Raw genomic sequence first — 21,130 nt, 5'->3', positions numbered from 1 at the left:
CATTACAGTGCACTCTGTCTAATTCGGACCAGCTTGGGACCGACTAAAAAGTCCGAATTATACAGTAGTCCGAAGTACACAGATTTTAATGGAGTTATCTCCCTTTGACGAACATACGATTGTGCATGAAACACATGTTACAAGACTTATGATTCATATATTAAATCTATCACATTTCACAATGTCTGAAAACACTTCTTAAATTTCAATTTATCATATATTATCAGCAGAATTAAAATTATAAACTATTTTTCGCAATGTTATTGAAAACGACGATTCTCAGACACCTGCTTCGCAGCGGGTCCACAATAACGTTGTCAAAGAGCAAAGTAACGATGTTTCGAGGAATTCATTAAATACTAATTAAGTACTAATTTTCAAATTTTTGTCAGCATATGGCTTCTATAATTTCATGTAAATTCTACCAGCTGTGAAATTATTCGTGACACGTCTTAAAAAGGCCAGAGATTATTTGTGTATGTTTCGAAAATTAAAGTTTATTGTTTTTCATTATGGAGTTATTTTCGATGTTGACGCAAGGACGTATTTTACGAGCAATATTACGAGCTTTCAATAATTTAATGTTATTTCTATTACATTTAGAAGTTCTTCATAGCATATCCCAAAATAACAGGATATTGTTTGTTTACGCTTTGAAATGTACGTTTCTTCTTCTTCATTTTCGAATTATTTTCAATGTTGACGCAAGGATATATTTGAAGTCAATTTTAGGTTTTGATCATATGTGATTTATTATGATTTATGTTTCGATCATACATTCATATATTGCGTTGTCATAGTTTAACCTGGTTCGTATTATTTTCTTCATCATATTACTACATATTATTGTATTTTTATGAGAGGGAATTTTAAGTTACATTTCCTAAGGATATCATAAATCGCTGGCGCCTGGTTATTCCTTGCCACATAGCAGTCAATCTGTTTACTCATTTGTTGTATTTGATGATTGATGCTTTAAAATAAAATGTAGAAATGATACTGAATTTCGTCATTTGATTCAAGGAATCGATCAGATGTGCTCGTTATCAAAGTAAAGTCAAAACTTCTTTCTGTAAGGTATACAGTGGAAGTTGACACCTTAATTGTTATGGGTAGACCAAAGAAATCAGTTTCACCCCTCAAAATACAGCAAAGAATTCAACGGGTGGCATTAACCTCAAAGAATGATAATAACAATGCTTAAAATATACGAGGGCAAACATATCGGGAATAATTTGTTTTCATGTGATATGCACCGGGTAAAATATCACTTTGTTATGGTGACATGACATCAATGTTAAGACGTCATGTTGCTTCTAAGAAGCGGCCTTCTAAATACAACGATGACGGGGAGCCTGCCTTTGTTGGGAAGTAGATTATCGCGTACTTTCGCAATTAAAGACTTCGGTAATAAATAGAAAATTATATTCGTGACCATAATATGCTAGGTTAACGACCTAAACATCGGCATATCCCTTCTCTGGTTCCGAAAATACCAAGATTTAGGCAGTTGTGTTGTAAACTGATATTTATCTTCTATAAAGTCGGCTATATTCAAACCATGAGAAATGTCGACAAATAATGTCTGATGACAGTTACCAACGTCCCAATAGTGTCCATATATTTTAGAAATCTATAACAATAAAGCACAACCTCACTTCTTTTTTTGATAAATGACAAAGGATTAATCAACCATATTAAAAGGTTTTCAGGCTTGAAGGGCGAAGCTCATTAAAATCTAACATCGGCCAACATTATTGTGATATTTTGTAAATTTCCAGGTAAATCATAGATATATACAAGGAACACAAATTAACCAAGGGCAGATCCTTGAGGAACCCCTGCAGTAACATTTAGTTTTTCATAATGTTCCATTAACAGAGACACACTGTCGTCTATCAGGGCCCGGTTGTTCAAAACTCGGTTATCTTTTAACCAGCCGTTAAGTACATTTAACAGACTGTTACCTAATAACAGAGGGTTATCTTGTTGTTCAAAACTCTGTTAACTTTTAACAGGCTGTTAACGTGACGTTAAGTTAACACACCTAAGGACAGCCGCTAACTTTTTAACAGTGTGGTTAACTCGCAAATGGCGTTCATGGCTAACACTGCTTTCATGATGCCAGTGCAGCAAAGAAAGGATAGGGTGTATCGTGGACTGGACTTCGATATTGGAAATTATTCTGACGAAGAGTTACATACGAAACTGTATCTATGCACATCATGGGAACTAAAATACATGTTGTACAAGTACATGATGCCTACGTTTCATCTTTTAACACTTGTGGAAAGGTTTATATATGCTTTACTAAACTAAATGTGTGAATTTCTTCTGTAAATATTATTCAACAAACACTTTCATAGAATATAACACGTACACCCTATGACCACGTATGATATTGAACAAGGCTACATGTAGATAATTAAATTAGTTTCATGAAAAAATATCCGAACGATTACATTATGATACTGAAAGTGTAATCTGCGAGATATGGTGATTGTGTATACTCTTATTCTACCGACCTTCACCTCAGAGACATTGCCAAATACACTCCCATTTTAAGAAAGAGAAGAAGCCAGAAATGCCGATTATTACCGTTGTCGTTCTGCGAGATTTTGCGTCAGTCATCGCGTCACGCAGCACGGAAACTTGACAGTTTCGTGTAAACACATCACATTCCTGTATTGTATCTATTTTTAATTTCCTATTTCTTGCTACTATGCTCTTTCCATGCAAATGGGTGTCTGAAAATTTGAGAAAATGCTACACAGTGTAAAGTCTGAAATTGTCTTTGTTTACATTTCAAACAGGTGTTGTCTTTCGAGCACAGCAGTTGTTTCCACCCCAAATATCTTTCGTTTCACTTTATCTAGACACTTGGTATTGGTGCCAAAAAGACCAGTTGTAATTAGATGCTAAAATGTATGAGGACTTCAGTAGGGCTGGGACGAGTAGGAAACAATGGAATCGAGTACCCGCATGTACGTACCCGAATCGGAATCGAGTACCCGGAAATGTAAGAAATACATTCGGGTCAACTTTCTGAATATTCAATCACGATTTGACAGAGATTATTATAGAAAACCTAAACAGTTGGTAATATGACATTAAATCTTACCTCAACCTATTTAATTTACGTCTGTTTAACCAATATAGAGAGTAACACCATTACTTACATTTCTCGTTATAACAACGAACGTTTTGTTCCTACTGCTACTGTAACTTAACTACTCACTGCTCATGCACAGATAAATTACAGTCATTAAAACTATGCTTCATTCATCGGACAATGCCAATGATTTAAAAACCCGTGAATTTCCGGGTTAGAATATGGATCTTCAGTAACCCATGCTTGTCGTAAGAGGCGACTAACGGGATCGGGTGGTCAGACTCGCTGACTTGGTTGACATATGTCATCGGTTCCCACTTGCGCACATCGATGCTCATGTTGTTGATAACCGGATTGTCTGGTCCAGACTCGATTATTTATATAGACCGCCGCCATATAGCTGGAATATTGCTGAGTGCGGCGTAAAACTAAACTCACTCACTCACTCACTCAATTATGTAAATGTGTGTTACGTCAAAAATGAAAAAGACAAGCTATTGTTTGCCCTTGTCATTACAGAGCTCTCTCCCTTTCCGGATACTCGATTCCTAGAAATAGCACAAGAAAAAAAATGGTGATTTCCAAAACTTTCCAATTTGGAAACATCATGTTTCCAAAAATTTCCAAAATTGGAAATATCACATTTCCAAGGCTTGGAAATTTAGGACGGAATTTACTACCACTTCTTTCAATTTCTCCTCAACCCAAGGATCCCCATGAGTGTCTAGATATTTCACGCATCTTTTGTTGTGTTCGAGTTCTTATTGTTGATATACATAATGCATCTTGCATGTGACATATTTATTCATGAGAACTGCAGGAATAGGCCGTATTTTGATATTATCCCTTTGTGCTTTATATTAATGTAATTGCATCTGACGCGTGAAGTGTTTAAAGTAAGTGTTTTCTATTTGCCCTCCTATGCGATCAACTGGGAACCAATTCTATATAATAGTATAACTTCACTCATCTTCATCCTTCTTGTTCTAAGTGTCAAAAATTGATATTGACTGTCATATTTGCCGGCTAGTATGGCTAGCATTTTCTAAAATACTGTTTTGGTCGAGGTGGCGGAAGTTTAGTGTATCAGGGATATAAGTTTCGAATTATGACTAGCAAGCGTGATACAATACATTGGCGATGTTGCTATCCTTCTTGTTGAGCAACGATTAACACCAGGGACGACTTGATCACAAGCTACAGAGACCATTTCCTTGTCGCCCTCAAGGATACAGTGAGAACAGACCACAGGCCATTTACACAAGTGACACAAGTGGACTATCATTTGTATTTTTATGTTCGCATACATAAATTGATAAATTACTAATCACAATCATACATGACACATAACATCCATAACTGTACACAATGTTTAGCATTATGTAACTGCGTAAATATAAGAAATTGATAAGGTACTAATCACAATCATACATCATCAATGTCCACAATTATGGTTCATACACAATTGACTTTAAAGTCAAACAAGATGAGAAACAGCATCTCCATATTCTATCATGGTCTTCCTTGCTGCTTGAAGATGGTCTTTTTCTCTCTGTAGTCTATCGTAGTCTTTTTCTCTCTGTAGTCTATCGTAGTCTTATTCTCTTTGTAGTCTATCGTAGTCTTTTTCTCTTTGTAGTCTATCGTAGTCTTTTTCTCTTTGTAGTCTATCGTAGTCTTTTTCTCTTTGTAGTCTATCGTTAAGTTCTCTGCATTTTCGTTTTCTGGGTCATTTATGTATGCTGAACATAAAAATACAAATGATAGTCCACTTGTGTCTTTCTTGGCTTGGTCATATCCTCAGTCATCCCCCACCATTGTCTCGCTAATTAACATGGTCTGGTGATCATCTTAATGCCTAAACAAACAACTTGCCCGACTGGCAAAAGAGGAACACCCTGCAAAAACAACCCAAATGAATTCCTTCTTTAATAAATGATAGTGAAACTAATTAATTTGGTCATTTACAATAAAAGGTGACTAAATGTTTAATACATTATTCACTTTTGACCACATTGAATATTTTCTAGAGAAATCAGTACACAAGTTCATATCACAGATGATTCCAGAAACAAATAGTTTATGAGATTCTAGTTTATGAAAAGCATTAAAGGGCCAATGATCCAGAGCGATTAATGTTTCTCGCTAACAGTCTAATTATGAAACCTAGCTGCAAACACGTCAGCCCCTGCTCCCTCGACCGTGACGGACGCGAGGACCCTGCTACTGTCCGCTTTGGCAGAATTTCTTCAACCTAATCAGTGGGACATTAGGAAGGGTGGATGCCCATCAGATGCCGTTATTTGAAACTATCCCCGGCAGTTCTTGTCTGATTGTAATAAAGTATCCCAGCAGTGTAGGCTTTTTCAGATTTTCAAATGTTTGGATGGTTTAGTGACTGATCCAAATTGATCCTATTTCTGTGTTTTTTACCTCAATATTTAATCATGTAAGAATATGATGTCTATTACCAGGGATACTCTACAACAGGGATAGGTCACTCGCTTGCTTTCTTTACCATTTGTACTAATTAACGTGTGCCTCGTCATGCTCCAACGCACACAGTGACTTGGTTCGGTCCCAGCGCAACTTCGGCTGCGTTTAACAGTACTTCAGCCAGTGTATTGTATCAGTCGGAATTTTACAATGAATGAATGAATGAATTAAGAGCAAGAATTTTATGTGAATGAATGAAAGAAATTAAGAAAAAGAACAAAAGAAAAAGAACATATGTGAATGAATGAAAGAATAAATGATACACCCCGGCCATCCCTCCCCAAACATGTTAAAGAACGCAAAACTATCGGTAGAACACATATTTTAACATCAGCTGTCCTTTTTAAAAAAAAAATACTTTGAGACATGTTTTTACATTAGTAACTAATTCAGATATCTTATTGCATGTGTGGAATGACATGGGCATTGACAGAATGTTAACTGACACTGTCACAGACCCCTCAAGAACAGAAAGTTTAGAACTACATGTATCACAAAGCGTTGTAAACACCTTTCCAGTTTTGTCAAATACTAAGATCAACAAGAAAGAAAGTAGTTTTAGAACTATAACACTCAAGCATCACAAGCACCAAAGGCGATATGTCATATTTTTCACACACCTCAAATACACGCTAACAAAAACAAAAAAATATAAAAAGTATCAATGTTACTTGCAAAAACCTTTCACCTGATGGTATATTCCCCTCATAAAAATTAAAAGTGTATGTGAAAGATGTTTTAGAACAATAACTAGAAACACTCAAACAACGCCCTGTAGTATTTCAATGGCAGATCGGCGATATGTCATATTTTTCACACATCTCAAATACACACTAACAATTTTTTTTAAATTATAAAACTATCACTATTACTTGCAAACACTTTTCACGTGATGGTATATTCCCCTCATAAAAATTAAAGGTGTATGTGAAAGATGTTTTGAACACTAACTAGAAACACTCAAACAACGCCCTGTAGTATTTCAATGGCAGATCGGCGATATGTCATATTTTTCACACACCTCAAATACACCCTAACAAAAAAATTTTAGTTATAAAACTATCACTATTACTTGCAAACACCTTTCAACTAAAGGTATATTTCCCTTCTAAAAATTAAACGAATATGCGAAAGAAGTTTTTAGCGATATAATTTAGTCTTTCTTCGCTGTGTACTGAGAATTGAAGCCAGTGAGCTACACCATGCCCACTTGAAACTTTACTACAAAGCTACTGTACTTATACTGACACTAATAACAATTATTTGACTTGAAATTAAGTGACAGAATAGGTAACTCATCTTCTATATGTAGGTTTTCAGTTGTCACAACACTCAGCGTTTATAATCAGCTGTTGAAAATAAACCGGGCTAAATCTTAAAAACTACGCTGACGCCATATTGGCTACACTGGTCACGTGAGGAGCCGAGGCATAGCTTAGGAGCTTTCCGAGGAGTGACCACTCCCCCTTATAGAGTCTCCCTGCTATTACGTATGCTATGATATCAAAAACACACATTAGATATATTTGAATCCATAAACTAAACACCCCCACTTTGCCATTGCAAAATAAATCTGAAATTTTACTTAGGTACATAGGTATATACAGTTTTTAACTAAGTACACAGCAAATGCTTATATATATTTCTTATGTAACAATGAAGTTCGTATCCTCAAAACAGTGTCGGCCCATAAGTTGTTTTTTTCAGGCAATCAAACTTTCGTGCAATACAGCGATTACTACTCTCTTGCTGTAACCCTTGTTTGGTGGTAAACCTACACATATGTTGTTTGTCATCACCCACTTGATGGTCAGTCAATGAATTTATAAAAGGTATAGTTAGTGATAACACCACTCAGATTACCCGACAAAGGTTCCCATTTCGCATTTCTTGTGTCTGGAGAAAATACTTATCATTATAAATTGAGGTCTGATGTGGCAAAAGTATTACATCTTATGTAATACGCGCATGGAAGTGCAGTAAGAGGAATTATCAGATGAGTTACAAAACAAACATCGATCAAAGGATTAACCGATAACAAGCTGATTGATTAATTGCTTTTATCCTGCACAGCGGATTTGTCAAACGGTAGTGTTTTTTGTATGTAGATTCACTCATCTATACTGAATACACCCTGTCGTAAAGTGCCTGTGTAAAAACAACGTCCTTCCTTCAAAGGATTAACCGCCAATACATTGATTGATTGCTCAATACTGGCTAACTAAATTACCATCTTAAAGAATGGCGGACATCATGCAATTAGTTGCCAGGTGTGCTATCTTGGGTGGCCAATGGGACTATACACCAGTGTGAAAAACCTGAAACAATAACTCACTTTTTCGCATATTAGACTGTTAAAAGACACATGACATGGAACAGGATACTTTGTCAGCTGCAGATGAATGGCATCTCATTCCTTTATGTGGATATTGATGGATACATTCCCCGAACAAGGTAATAGCCTGATATTGTTGCTTTAACTTTAGTCTGTTTTGATTTTAATATTTGCATTTTGTTTTTATTTATTTGTTATGACATTCAACAGAATCATTTTTTTTTGGCCGTGAAGTGTAATAAGACAGACAACATACACTAGGTCGCACTCAGGGCGTGTGTGTGAAATATGAAACACGTTGGCAATTTATATAATGTCTAGATATTACAATCTTGTTATAAATTCACTAAGTATAAGCATTCTATTAAGTTTCAAAGTGATACAAATATGATAGTAAACTAATTAGGATTATAAGACAAAATATAAAGACGTACATTGACTTGTTTGATCAGCATTCTTGATTTACTCCCACTTTGCCAGTAGTTAATCCGACTACAGTTAAAGAATATCAGATTATAATTAACACCCTAATTAGCAAGGTCATGTCTGGATGGTTATTGCCAGTTTCTGAAGTGTCCTCTCACGCAGCCAGATTCTGTCAAAACAGGTCTCTCACATAGCCAGAGTGGGATCTGGCTGACCAGGGTTAGTGTTCTGATAAAGCATGTCCAGATGAGCCACATAGTCTGTATCAACAAAATGCTCAATTAGTGAGATTTGTGAATTTTGTATTGAGACACAATTGGATGGTATTATTTGAGTTTCTTTAAATTTGTCATATCATGTGTGCTCAGTTTGTAAGATTAGTTAAATTTATATTAAAGTGAGATACATTGATATGATATTATTTGAATTTCTTTACATTTTACAGAGAATGTAAATAGAAATATGCTTGGTGCAAAAGATGTAGTGTATTAAGAAAATTATGAGAAATGGTGGCTGAAAATGTTAACAAATGATGCTTCTTTGGCTGTTATATTATACACACATGGACACCACATATATCGAGTGCAAGTATCCACTTCTGAATACCAGCCTAATCATTGAGTGCTAGTAACCACTTCTAAATCCTAGCCTATTCACAAAGTCAACAATCGGTTCTAAAGTCATGTTTTCTTGCTGCTTGTTAAGAACCAGTTCTTAAGTCAAGGCTATTTATGTATGTTGGCATCCACTTTTTAACAGTGATAAACAGTGCCAATACCACTCAACACGTGTAGGACAAGGTAACATTTTAACTGTTACACCTACAAATTCCATTCACATATGTATGCCTGTATGGACCAATGGATTATAAGTGACTCTGGGCGGTGGGACAGCCTTGCGGACACGAAATTGTGCAGGGTGCCGTTCCACTAACCGATCTTTTCTAAGATCAATCTTAGCAAGTTACGCCAATTTTACAATCGTCTTAGCTAAAAGTTACACCCGTTCCACTAACCGATTTTAGGCCGATTGTAGCCGGTCCCGATCCTACGATCCGATCCAAGCTTAGATCGAGACTCTTTCGTGCGAGAGATAGAGGAATGCGAGGCACGAGTTATCTCCCTTTGCATAGTCTAGCAAATGATGGAAGTAGTTTACGAACCAACTGAGTGAGTGAGTTGAGATTTACGCCGCACTCAGCAATAGTCCAGCTATATGGCGGCGGTCTGCAAATAATCTAACTAAGATGCATAGCGTTCACTAACATGAGCGTTCATGTTAGTTAACGCTATGTATCTTAGCTATAAATAATCGAGTCTGGACCAAACAATCCAGTGATCAACAGCATGAGCATCGATCTGCGCAGTTGGGAACCGATGACATGTGTCAACCAAGTCAGCGAGCCTGACCACCCGATCCCTTTAGTGGCCTCTTACGACAAGCATGGGTTACTGAAGTTCAATATTCTAACCCGGGCCTTCATTGGTATTTTTCCAACCAAGTGTCAACGTGGAGAAAAAGGCTGGAGCAAAATATTACGGTAGTGAGCACCTTGGTTTCAGGTGGAAGTGCGTGTGAACGCTAGGTATCAGGCATAATATAACAATAATGCATATCTATAGTGCGCCTATTCCACATCCTGGGGCATGCTCAAAGCGCCATGTACAGATAATTTACACGAGAGCATTTACTGCCGAGGTAATAAACTGAGAACAGGATTTAAGTCTGGACTTTAAAAATGTCAATTGTGTCAGAGCTTTTAATATGTGCCCGAATAACACGCTGTCTGCCTTTAGAATCCCCCACCAAATATGCGCAGTGAAATCAAACATATTTGCATCTTTTTGCTTCAGAACATTGTTCACTTCACAGCTGTCCCTATTCTTAACCATGACGTTGCAATATTGTTGTACAATACAAATGTGTTACACCGACTCGCTCGGTTGTGTTCCCATGACGACAGTGGTCAGACTGGCCTGACATTTGTAAGGCTTCAGTGCAGTGTTTGTTTACATCACAGAAATATACAAATTCATTTCATGGGGGATTTTAGGGGACGCTCACGGTGAAATGCTCGTTCTTATTTTTCTCATAGAATAGGAAAGCCACCATTTTGGTTTCTCTACGATTGATTTTAGCTATCCTAAGTTGGTCATGAGCAACTTAGACTTTGAATCTTAACTTTACGATTGACTTAGGTAAGATTGGTTAGTGGAACGGTATGCCGATCGTAACGTCACGCTAAGATTAGGATTTTATGGGTTTACGATTTGCGTAGGGCTAAGATCGGTTAGTGGAACGGCACCCAGAACTATGGATTGAGAAATACCTAAATTGTACATTGTCGTACTAGACTGGGATGCAGCAACTTGGACACTGCATTATCTAATCTTTGAAGGACTGTTGTAATATGTATTAGTTTGGGGATCGACATTAATATAGGGGAAACACAGTTTGTCAATCTCACTGTACACTACTAGTGGTACAAGAATGAATATTGTTTAAACTATACACACACTTGCATACATCTTCAATCGTGTCGCATTGTAGATATACACTATAGCCCTAGAACAAAGGCTCACGCTTCAGTGGCTAATGCTAATTACCTGGCTGGCATCTCTCACCTAGCCATAGTGCAATGTTGTCTTAACAAGACCTTTTTGGACGACTCTGGCTAAGTGAGAGTGAACCATTTCTGAGCGTGGTGAGCCATGAACAGTGTTCACCACATGCAAAACAATTTTAATCAATAAGTGTTCACAATTAGTAGCTTCAATTATCAATGTCTTATGCTGTCTCCCACTTAGTGAGATTGTAAATATTTGCCTTTGATTAAAATGATATTACATGATTATAAGTTATATATGTATCATTTATTTATCTGTAACTAAATTTATAACACTAATCATCTGCTTAAAATGATAGAAACGTTAAAGAAACATTATGTGACTATAAACTATTATGTTATATATGTATAATTTGTTTATTTTGGATATCTGTAACTTTATATATAAAATATATAAAAATATATAAATCGTATATATTTTTGTAAATTTTGTACAATGAAATAAATTGGCAAAGTGTTGAATCCCCAACTAATCCCCTTTGTTACACCATTAACGTTAATTAATTGCTTGACAATGAAACTGGCAAAGTGGGAGGACACCACATTCTTAAAGTACGACTTTACAAATGTCAATTTCTTGTTGATGCATAGATGGGAGTTTCCATATTTATTCCCACACCGTTATCAATATAAAAGTTACTACAACCAGGTGAATAGAAGTTTATATGCATAATGACAACCAGCAAATTAACAGATAATTTAGCAAGTAGCACATCGTTGGATGGAGGCAGCAGGAGAGTAAGATCAACAAATTGTAAACAGGCTGATTGGATGCTAATTGAACAGCTGATTGACATATTCTAGCTGTAAATCAACTTCAGTATGACAAAGTCGAAATCCACTCCACTGTCAAAGTGATGGAATCAATCAACATTCAATCAGCTTGTTTATCCTGAACGATGTACATCGAAGTGCCGCCCCTATTCAATAAACAGGGAGTTGTTATCACTTAAGTGATATGTTTCGTTATGTATTCCCATACTGTTTACTGCAGTATAAGTGAGATCTGATTCAGTTTGGTGAATGACCACACTTTTGAAGATTATTTAAGTTCTACTTTAGTAAACTGCATACTAATAATTTGATTTCAGATTAAAACATCTCATTCCGAATTTTGTAATCCTCTTTCTGGTACTAAGAAATACTGTATTTTTACATATTAGATATAAATCTATCAGTACCAGTTTGATGTGTCGGGTCATGAGTTAACTAACATAATGATTATATATTTATTGTCATTACATGTGTCATTAAGCGTCATTTATGCCAATATAATGTTCTCTAATCCATTTCATCGTACAGCATTTATTTCATTCAATGTTTTGAATCTCACATGATGACATGAGAAATGTAACTGTTCCAGTTCAGTTCGTTCTTCAAGTGTTCCAACCAATATAGTCATTATGGTTACAAACGGCCTGATTTTAATACCTATCAACTTAGATGTTATATATGAGTATATGCTCGCACATTCACACAAAACATACGTAATTTGTGAATTCTGTTCAGACGAAAACGAAATATCTAATTTGATAAGAAACACAACATAAAGTATCTTCCCTCGCTCTGAGAGAAGCATGGCATTATTCGCTAATTTTTAAATAATTTTATCTGCATAAAAGAAGGGATTATAAAAAATCTGAAACAAACTTCCGTATACTACCATTTCATCAACATTGCGACATTGACCATGGAATCATGTTAATTTCATTCTGATTTTAATGTCTTAAGTATGCGAGGTTCCTCATTCACACATTCATACAAATTGACAGCTCAACACAAAACAATATGCAACTAACCAAATTCAATACAACACAACTTTCACCGCCTGTGCATACCACACTGTTGATTTTGTATATTTGTATACATGCAATATTGTGTATGCATATGATGTTACATGCAATATTAGTAAAATTAAAAACGTCACCATATTGTCAAATAACTCATATTCGTATATTTGCTATTGCTATATGCAATAAACAAAATGTGATAAACTTTACTGTTTACAAACAAGCGCTGCATACTTGCTTTTCAACAATAAACTATAGCTTTAATCCCCATTGTTGTAACGATTAGTACGGTCCAGTAATTTCAATCTCAAAACAGTACGTGCAGGCAAATAGAGAACATCCCGAAGCTTGGAACTTGGTTTTGCTTCCAAAGGCCTCTTTACTGACTTGACTCACTCATGAATTAACAAGGCAGTACGCCTTGTTAATTGGTGAATCTTAAAGGTCACATGTAACGTAACACACAACTTTGCAGATTCTGATACCTTTCGGTATGGACATACCGAAACAAATCGTGAAAAATGCAAATTGAACTTATAAAGTTGAAAAATAACGCGATGAAAAAAAACGCGCGAAATCGGAGTTCAAACGTTTCACCAATTTTCCCCAGACTTTTCTGGGGAAAACGGGTTTCAACAGCTGGGTTGCGCTCATAGCACGTGCGCAAGTAAATAGGTTCGCGCAGCTTGGAAGAGGGTTGTCGGGTGAATACTCGGTGAAGGCTTTGGTGTGAGCTATTTTTCTAATGTTTTGTTGATATCTCACAGGCGCGAGCTTTTTATATGTTTTGACAGTAAATTAACTGTTTATATAATTTCATTTGTCTATTTCACCACACGTTCTTCTTACCGAGACACTTTCTCAGTTCGATACTTAAAAGCAATGTCATTATTTAGCGTTGACAGAATTTCTAACTGTGATATAGATATGTCGTTGACACAGACAAAACTCTATGTCTTGTTTTATTGACACCTGTGTGTCTGCCTGCCTGTCTGCTAATGACAATATTCAATACACAGCTGCTATCACTGACCACATGCAATTTGAACTTAACACCAATCAGGCTAAACACCATAAACAAAATGTATTGATTTATGGCCCGCGTTCGGTCTCTCATGTCACATTAAGTAATTACACAGACAGGCAGGTGTGATACTTGAACACATGACATGTTATGATGTCTGTTGATTGCAAAATGTTATACACAAAAAATGAGCATGTATTTACAAAACCCAACATCTCTCTACACACAATTAGCCGTGAAGGCATCTGCAAATGAACCAGCCGTTACACTTGAGTGCACACCCACCCGCTCTGACTGGGTTCGGTATCCCGGCTGCTTCGTTTCTTGGGAAGTAAACGGAAGTACACAATTTTGCACTTTCGATTTGCGAAATAATTTTGTTTATTTATTTTTTCGTAACCAGCAATGTATATTATATGTCATGAATAAGTGATAATTGTGTTTTAATTATGTTTGATTTTTTTTGTTGCATGTGACCTTTAACTGCCTTGAATCACTCATCAATTAACAGGGGATTAGGTCTTGGGGCGTGCAAACTACTACCATTTACCATCACCCACCAGTTATCTCCCCTTGTGGACATTTCCAAAGTTGGAAATCTCATATTTCCAAAATTGGAAATGTTTGGAAACATCATCTTTCCAAAATTGGAAATGTCTTGGAAACATCATCTTCCCAAGACATTTTCAAGCTTGTAAATGTGGACTTTTTTTCCAGTGTAGGACTCGATTCCAGCTGTACCCGAGTACCCGTCCCAGCCTTAGAATGCAGTGATTCATTTGTCGTCGCTGAATATGAAATACAAGTGATGTAATTGGTGTTTCAATACCGGCCTTCGCAAAAGGTGATTTTGTAAACACTATCCAATAGGGCGCAAAGTGCACTTGGGCGTTCGTGTGAGTGTATTTATGAAAACATCAGAACACGATTCCAGGTTTATCGGCAACGTTTCAGAATTATTAGTGATTTTATTAAAAACTGATATCATTGTTAATTAATATGCTATGTTTGAAAGTCTATACTCCAAGTAATTATACGATTTTGTTTTGATATGTCCGTCTGGCATCCCTTCCCATAGATGGATTTTAATTATTGGCCTACAAAGGCAATTAGATGTCTTATCTGAGTATTGTTCGAAATGGGGACTGGGTGTAAACATAGACAAATCAAAACTCATTGTTTTCAGAAATGGAGGTATACTTTCCAAACATGAAAAATGGACTTATAATAACATAAATCTTGAAACTGTAACTTATTACAAGTACTTGGGTATTGTGTTTTCCTCAAGATTGATATGGACAAAGGCCTGTGAAACTTTGGCTATGCAAGCACGTAAAGCAATGGAGCCAGTGTTGATTTTGTTGAATTACATTAGGCATATTGATTTTCAAACTTCCTGTAAAATATTTCATTCCAAAATATCTCCTATTCTCACATATGGGTCAGAAATCTTGGGGGTAAAATACTACGAAGTTATAGAAAAAGTACAAACAAGCTTCCTCAAAAGATTTCTGGAGGTGGGTAAATATGCTGCAAACAAAGCTATTCTTGGAGAAAACGGACGATACTGTTTATTCATAAAAACGCAGATAAAGGTTATAAAATATTTGATTAAGTTACTAAGAATAAATGTTTCACGCCATCCGTTACATTGTTATGAAATGCTTAAATTACATGACGAACATGGTAAAATTAACTGGGTTTCTCACGTTCGTGAGATGTTATTTACAAACGGCTTTAGCTATGTATGGATTATGCAAGATGTTGGTGATGCAATTATTTTTATATCTACTTTCAGAAGACGTTTGATTGATATGTACATTCAATCCTGGCAGCAAAGCATTGAATCATCATCATATTTGTCACACTATTCTAGTATAAAGAACTTATTCCAATGCGAAACATATATCCATAAACTTGAAATTAGAAACTTAGTCAGATCGATGTGTAAATTTCGTATATCTCTTCATGCTTTCAGGGTAAATCAACAACGTTAATGAAAGTCAATGATAATTCTGACATAGAATCTATTTGTTTGCACTGTGATATGAATGTTGTAGAAAATGAATACCATGTTTTCTTTATCTGTAATAGATATTTTCTACTCCGTAATGAATACTTCTTGTCCATCCAAAAATATTGTAAAATTAGATTAACTTTGCAACAAATATTAAACACACATGATGTAAATATATTACGTTTAACATCTATATATCTGCTAAAAATATTTAGCTTAAGATCTTCTTAATCTAATTTTTGTCATATGACAACGATTGTATATCTTGCAACACAATTGTACTATGGGCCATGTGGCCTAAAATACGGAATTAAATTTGAGATTTTAATTATATTTTTACTAATCATTTCAGCAACAGGCCTAATTTCTTTTTCATTCTTCGAATGTTTAATTGAAGCAAATCATCTTTTAAAAATGCTGTATTAATTGATGAAATCTTAGTTATCATAAACATTGCTCTCGCAACTGATGTGTAGGAAAATAAACATAACATTATTATGTATCTATTTCTGTTGTGAGTGATATGCAGGCCTACTTCGTAGTCACTTTGATTAAATGTTATATTTGAATATCGAAACCTTTTTGTCACAGCGAACACAACACTATCTCTTGTCATATTACACGATAATATTTGGAATTTTTAACTTATTTTATAACAAAATCTGAATGCTAATGTTATACACTGATAGGTTCATATAAGGAATACTATGGCACAATAGTTTTTCTCTGCCGAATCGTAGCAGCGTTCTATAATACACTTATGAAATATAATATATGTTTTCCGACCGTGAAGTCATTAACAAGAATTATGCATTTTCTGCAGTCACTTGTGAATTGAACTAAATGAAGGTTCCTCTGATTAATGAGTATCGAGGAAATTATGTTCATCTATAAGTTAGACGCAGCTTCATGTTTTTCAAGACATCTTTCCGGAATATGCGTCTGTGAAGGCGTTCAGATAATAACGATATTGCACAGTATTATTCATGAGATTCTTGTCAAAAGTAAGTTCGGATAATATATCGATTTTATTCAGCAGTGTTGGCCCTGGGGCCTATAGTACGATTACAGTTTGGTTACTTGCACGTGGTGCTAGTAACATATTAAGTTTCTATTGGTATTGAATGCATATTTCAGATAAAAGCTATGTTATTAATTACACAACATCTATATTGTTTGATGTTAAAAGATTTCGCAATGTGTGTTCATACATTACAATTTTTGAAAGACTTGGCAAATAAATGATAAATGATATTGATAGCATCTTAACGACTTGGCCATACCGTCATGACAATTTCAGGAGTGAAAAGTGAGCGATAGGTCTTGTGGGCATTCAAAGATTCATTAAGACTGTAGCCGTCTAAGCGTAACTCTGTGTGTACTATTTATACATTTTCTATCCACGGACAATATGCTTATAATATTAATATTATTTTCATGGATTTATCATATAGCTGTGCTATAGTTTTTCATTAAAATGTCTTTTCTGTTGCTGGAATTGAAGTAAGTCCCACACAGTGCTGGGATCATATGTCTTTGAAATATAAATTATGCAAACGGCTGGAACCTTGTGTTCCAATACAAAACGTTCGTAACGCTACGACATTCGCATGCCTATGATAAACTATAGAGTTGGCCTCAACCATTGACTGGATTACATTCTCTTCGTCAGCAGAGAAATTTCGACTTCTCTTTTTCCAATTTCTTTTTAAAATATTTCTTTTAGCAATATTCCAGCAATATCACGGCGGGGGACACCAGAAATGGGCTTAACACATTGTGCCCATGTGGGGAATCGAACCCGGGTCTTCGGCGTGACGAGCCAACGCTTTAACCACTAGGCTTCCCCACCGCCCCCGGTTAAGGATTTAACCGGCCGTTAGGAGTTAACCGACGGTTAAGATAACCGAGTATTGAACAACCGGGCCCAGATAGATAGTTAGTTAACCAACTAAGTACGTTTCCGCGAACACCATCATTTTCTAATTTGTGCAATAAACCTTTATGCCCTGCTCTGTAAAAGCTTTTGAAATATCACAAAACAGCATACAGTAAAGGTGGTGATTATCAAGGATTGAGCATATATTATGATAAATGTCTATGTTGAGATGTAGCAGAATGACTAGCAGTAAAACCTGACTGGAATTTACTTAAAATGTTATGTTCATGGAAATGGTCGTGCACATGCTTTACCATTATTCTTTCAAGGATTTTCCAAAGGATAGGTATTAAACTAATAGGTCTGTAATTAGTTGGGAGGGATGCATTTCCTTCTTTCAAAATAGGAGTAACATTACCCGTTTTCCACAATGTAGGAAATACAGTACTAGCCTCTCAGTGATATATTATACAACAAACAAAGAGGTTCAGCTATAGATGTACAAATTCGTTTTAACACTCTCATGTTAATGCCATCAGGTCCACTAGATTTGTTTGCTGGTAAAGTCTTATCAGATACCTCCTTTTTTGTTGTCGCATACTTTTTTGCGTTATTGAAACAAATGTGGACAAGTTAAAGCTGATGTATGGCGTTATTTCAGCAAAGGCTGAGCGGAAGGAGAAATAATATGGTTCCGGCACTGTGAGACTATTAAGGAAGGTCACATGCAGCGCAATAATATTAAAATTATGTACTGCCAAAAATATTTTACAGTAGTGAGCTGAATAGACTTAAGAATTACGATTTGGTATGTGTGGCATATTTGGCTGTGCTCTAAGAGAGACATCCTCGATAATCTCCAGGGTATACGTTACGATAACTCTCCACTATACCCTGAATGCATCTACGGCTTAGGGCGATGATTTTATTACCTCCCTTGGCTTGATCCGCACTCTCACAGTAACAGTAGCCAATCAGCTAAGCCGCCGTTACAACCGAGCTTGCCAGAGTCAACAAGGATAGCGGTCGCAGTCGCAAAGGTTTGTTCGCAGTGCCACTCAGATTTTTTGGGAAATAATAAAGACAAACTGACAGATCTGAAACTTTAAAAAATATATGACAGAACTCCTTCTACTTCTTTCAGAGTACCTCTGCATCAATTGTGTTGCCAAGTTTTAACGGTTAGATAATTTAAGAAGCGACAGTGAGTTGTGATTGGTACGCTCAACTTCCCAGCGTAGGCACCTGATCGGATAAAAAGCCAGCCAAATGAGGTAATAAAATCATCACCCTAAGCCGTGGATGCATCCAGGGGAAGTGGAGAGTGATCGTACCGTAAACCCTGGAGATTATCGAGGATGTAAGAGAGATAAAGTGCTATTCTAGTGGGACAGCTAGGGACACTTGAGAGGACAAAGGGGCACCTCATCGCCCTTTGTTCATCATATCTGCGGATATATATATAACTATATATATAACTATACATATATATATATGTCTGCGGATCTAAGTCGACCATATCAGATTAATGTCTATTAATATATCGGTCATCTCCTACGTATATACGAGATATTAAGTACTACGTAGGGGATATTTTTTCCTACGTAGGAGAAAATATGCCTTACGTAGGAGATATTAATTCCTACGTAGGAGATAGTGAGACCAAACATTTTTTTCACCGTGGCCCTACTACGCTTCCGTAGTACTAAAGCCTAACTTGAAACTCTACATGTTACTGTAAGAGACAGTTATCATGAACATAGAACCGTCCGTAGAGAACCGTTCTCTGTCAAGCTTGTACAGGAGGTGGTGCGCGTGTAAACGTATGAAGTAATATCCGTTACATGTTCAACACGAATGGCGTTATGAATTAGCTTCACAATATCATCTGCGACTGAATATCTTCGATAGTCACTACGCGATCAAAGGTAACAAGAGTTTTTAAAACTCCCAGCGTTGTTGAGTGAGTGCCTCAACATGGATTTATGCATAAACACCATACAGGGCATTGATTAGATTCATGTTCCCAAAGGAAGGACCAGCACGAACAAACACAGACGTTCACTACCCTCTCGCTTTATGAGATATACAACGACAGATGGTTGTTGTCACAACATGTACTCAGTGAGTGTTCAATAGCAAAAAACAGTCAGTAGTTTACAAACTAAATTATTCTTTTTATCCACTATTATGTATCTTTTAGCATGTGTTAAGTTGTAGAAACGCTACACTTCAAAGAGTAAATAAGCTCAAGAACTTCCATTTGTTTTCCCTTGTCAGATCACATAATGCCAATGTCATCGCTGGGCGTGGGACGGGAAGTGACTGAAAAGCAAATCAGCTCGGAATACTTTCTGCGTTTCAAAGACAGCTATTTAACATTCATGGCTGGTGTAAATCACATAATGCGAATGTCATCGCTGGGCGTGGGACGGGAAGTGACTCAAAAGCAAATCAGCTCGGAATACTTTCCGTGTTTCAAAGACAGCTATTTAACAGAAGAAGAAAAGAAGAAGAAGAAATATAGTTTATTAATGTGTCACATGCTGCAGAACATTAAAAAAAAAGACGGTACATTATTACATTAAAGCAGCATCCGGCCATAAGGCCTATGAGACTCAAATGTCACAGTTGTATAAAACAATAGTAATACAATCACTACCACACCCACACCCACACCCACACCCACACACGCAGGCCGAACCGTATGCACAAACACAAAACGCATACACCTTCACACACCCACACGTACGCACACATACACACCCACACACAAGCGCACGAGCCTACAGACAGATACCTACGACAGACACACACGCATACACACACACGAACACACACACACACACACACACACACACTTTCTTACCTAAAATGCATAAATTACATAAATAGCAAACATGTTGACCTTATTATCAAGATACATTCTAGAGTTACCTATTCTACAGAAATATTCCGGCGCCTAAACATAGTATGGATGAGTGCGGCAAGGGGCTATACGAACTGGTTATTTGTAAGTAAGAATACCATTTTATCTACTGCTGACATAGATGGGAATGTAGGATGGACACTGGTTATTTCATTCCAAAGATTATATCTGAGATCTGAATAATAATCACAGTTAACCAGAAAATGTAATTCTTTCTTCAACGGCATTGCTACTACAGCGAGTACACACCCTTTCATGAAGGGGAGACTTCAGACGAGAATATCTACCAAATTCTACCTCTAATGGCAAAGTGCCACAACAGAATTTGCTCAAGATACTACGATGTGACCTAGGTAGAATTGTTTCAACATAATTTTCGACTTGTAAAAAATCTTTCAAAAGACGATAAGTACGTAATTTATTTCCATGTCCTGCCCTTTATCATTCCAAAGCCCAGAAAACCAATCAAAACTGTCTAGCGCCTTAAGGTGTTCTT

The sequence above is a fragment of the Haliotis rubra genome, unplaced genomic scaffold, assembly GCF_003918875.1.
Source record: "Haliotis rubra isolate DU_JTF1 unplaced genomic scaffold, ASM391887v1 Scf670, whole genome shotgun sequence".
Taxonomy (NCBI): Eukaryota; Metazoa; Mollusca; class Gastropoda; order Lepetellida; family Haliotidae; genus Haliotis; species Haliotis rubra.
This window is presented reverse-complemented; position numbering follows the sequence as displayed.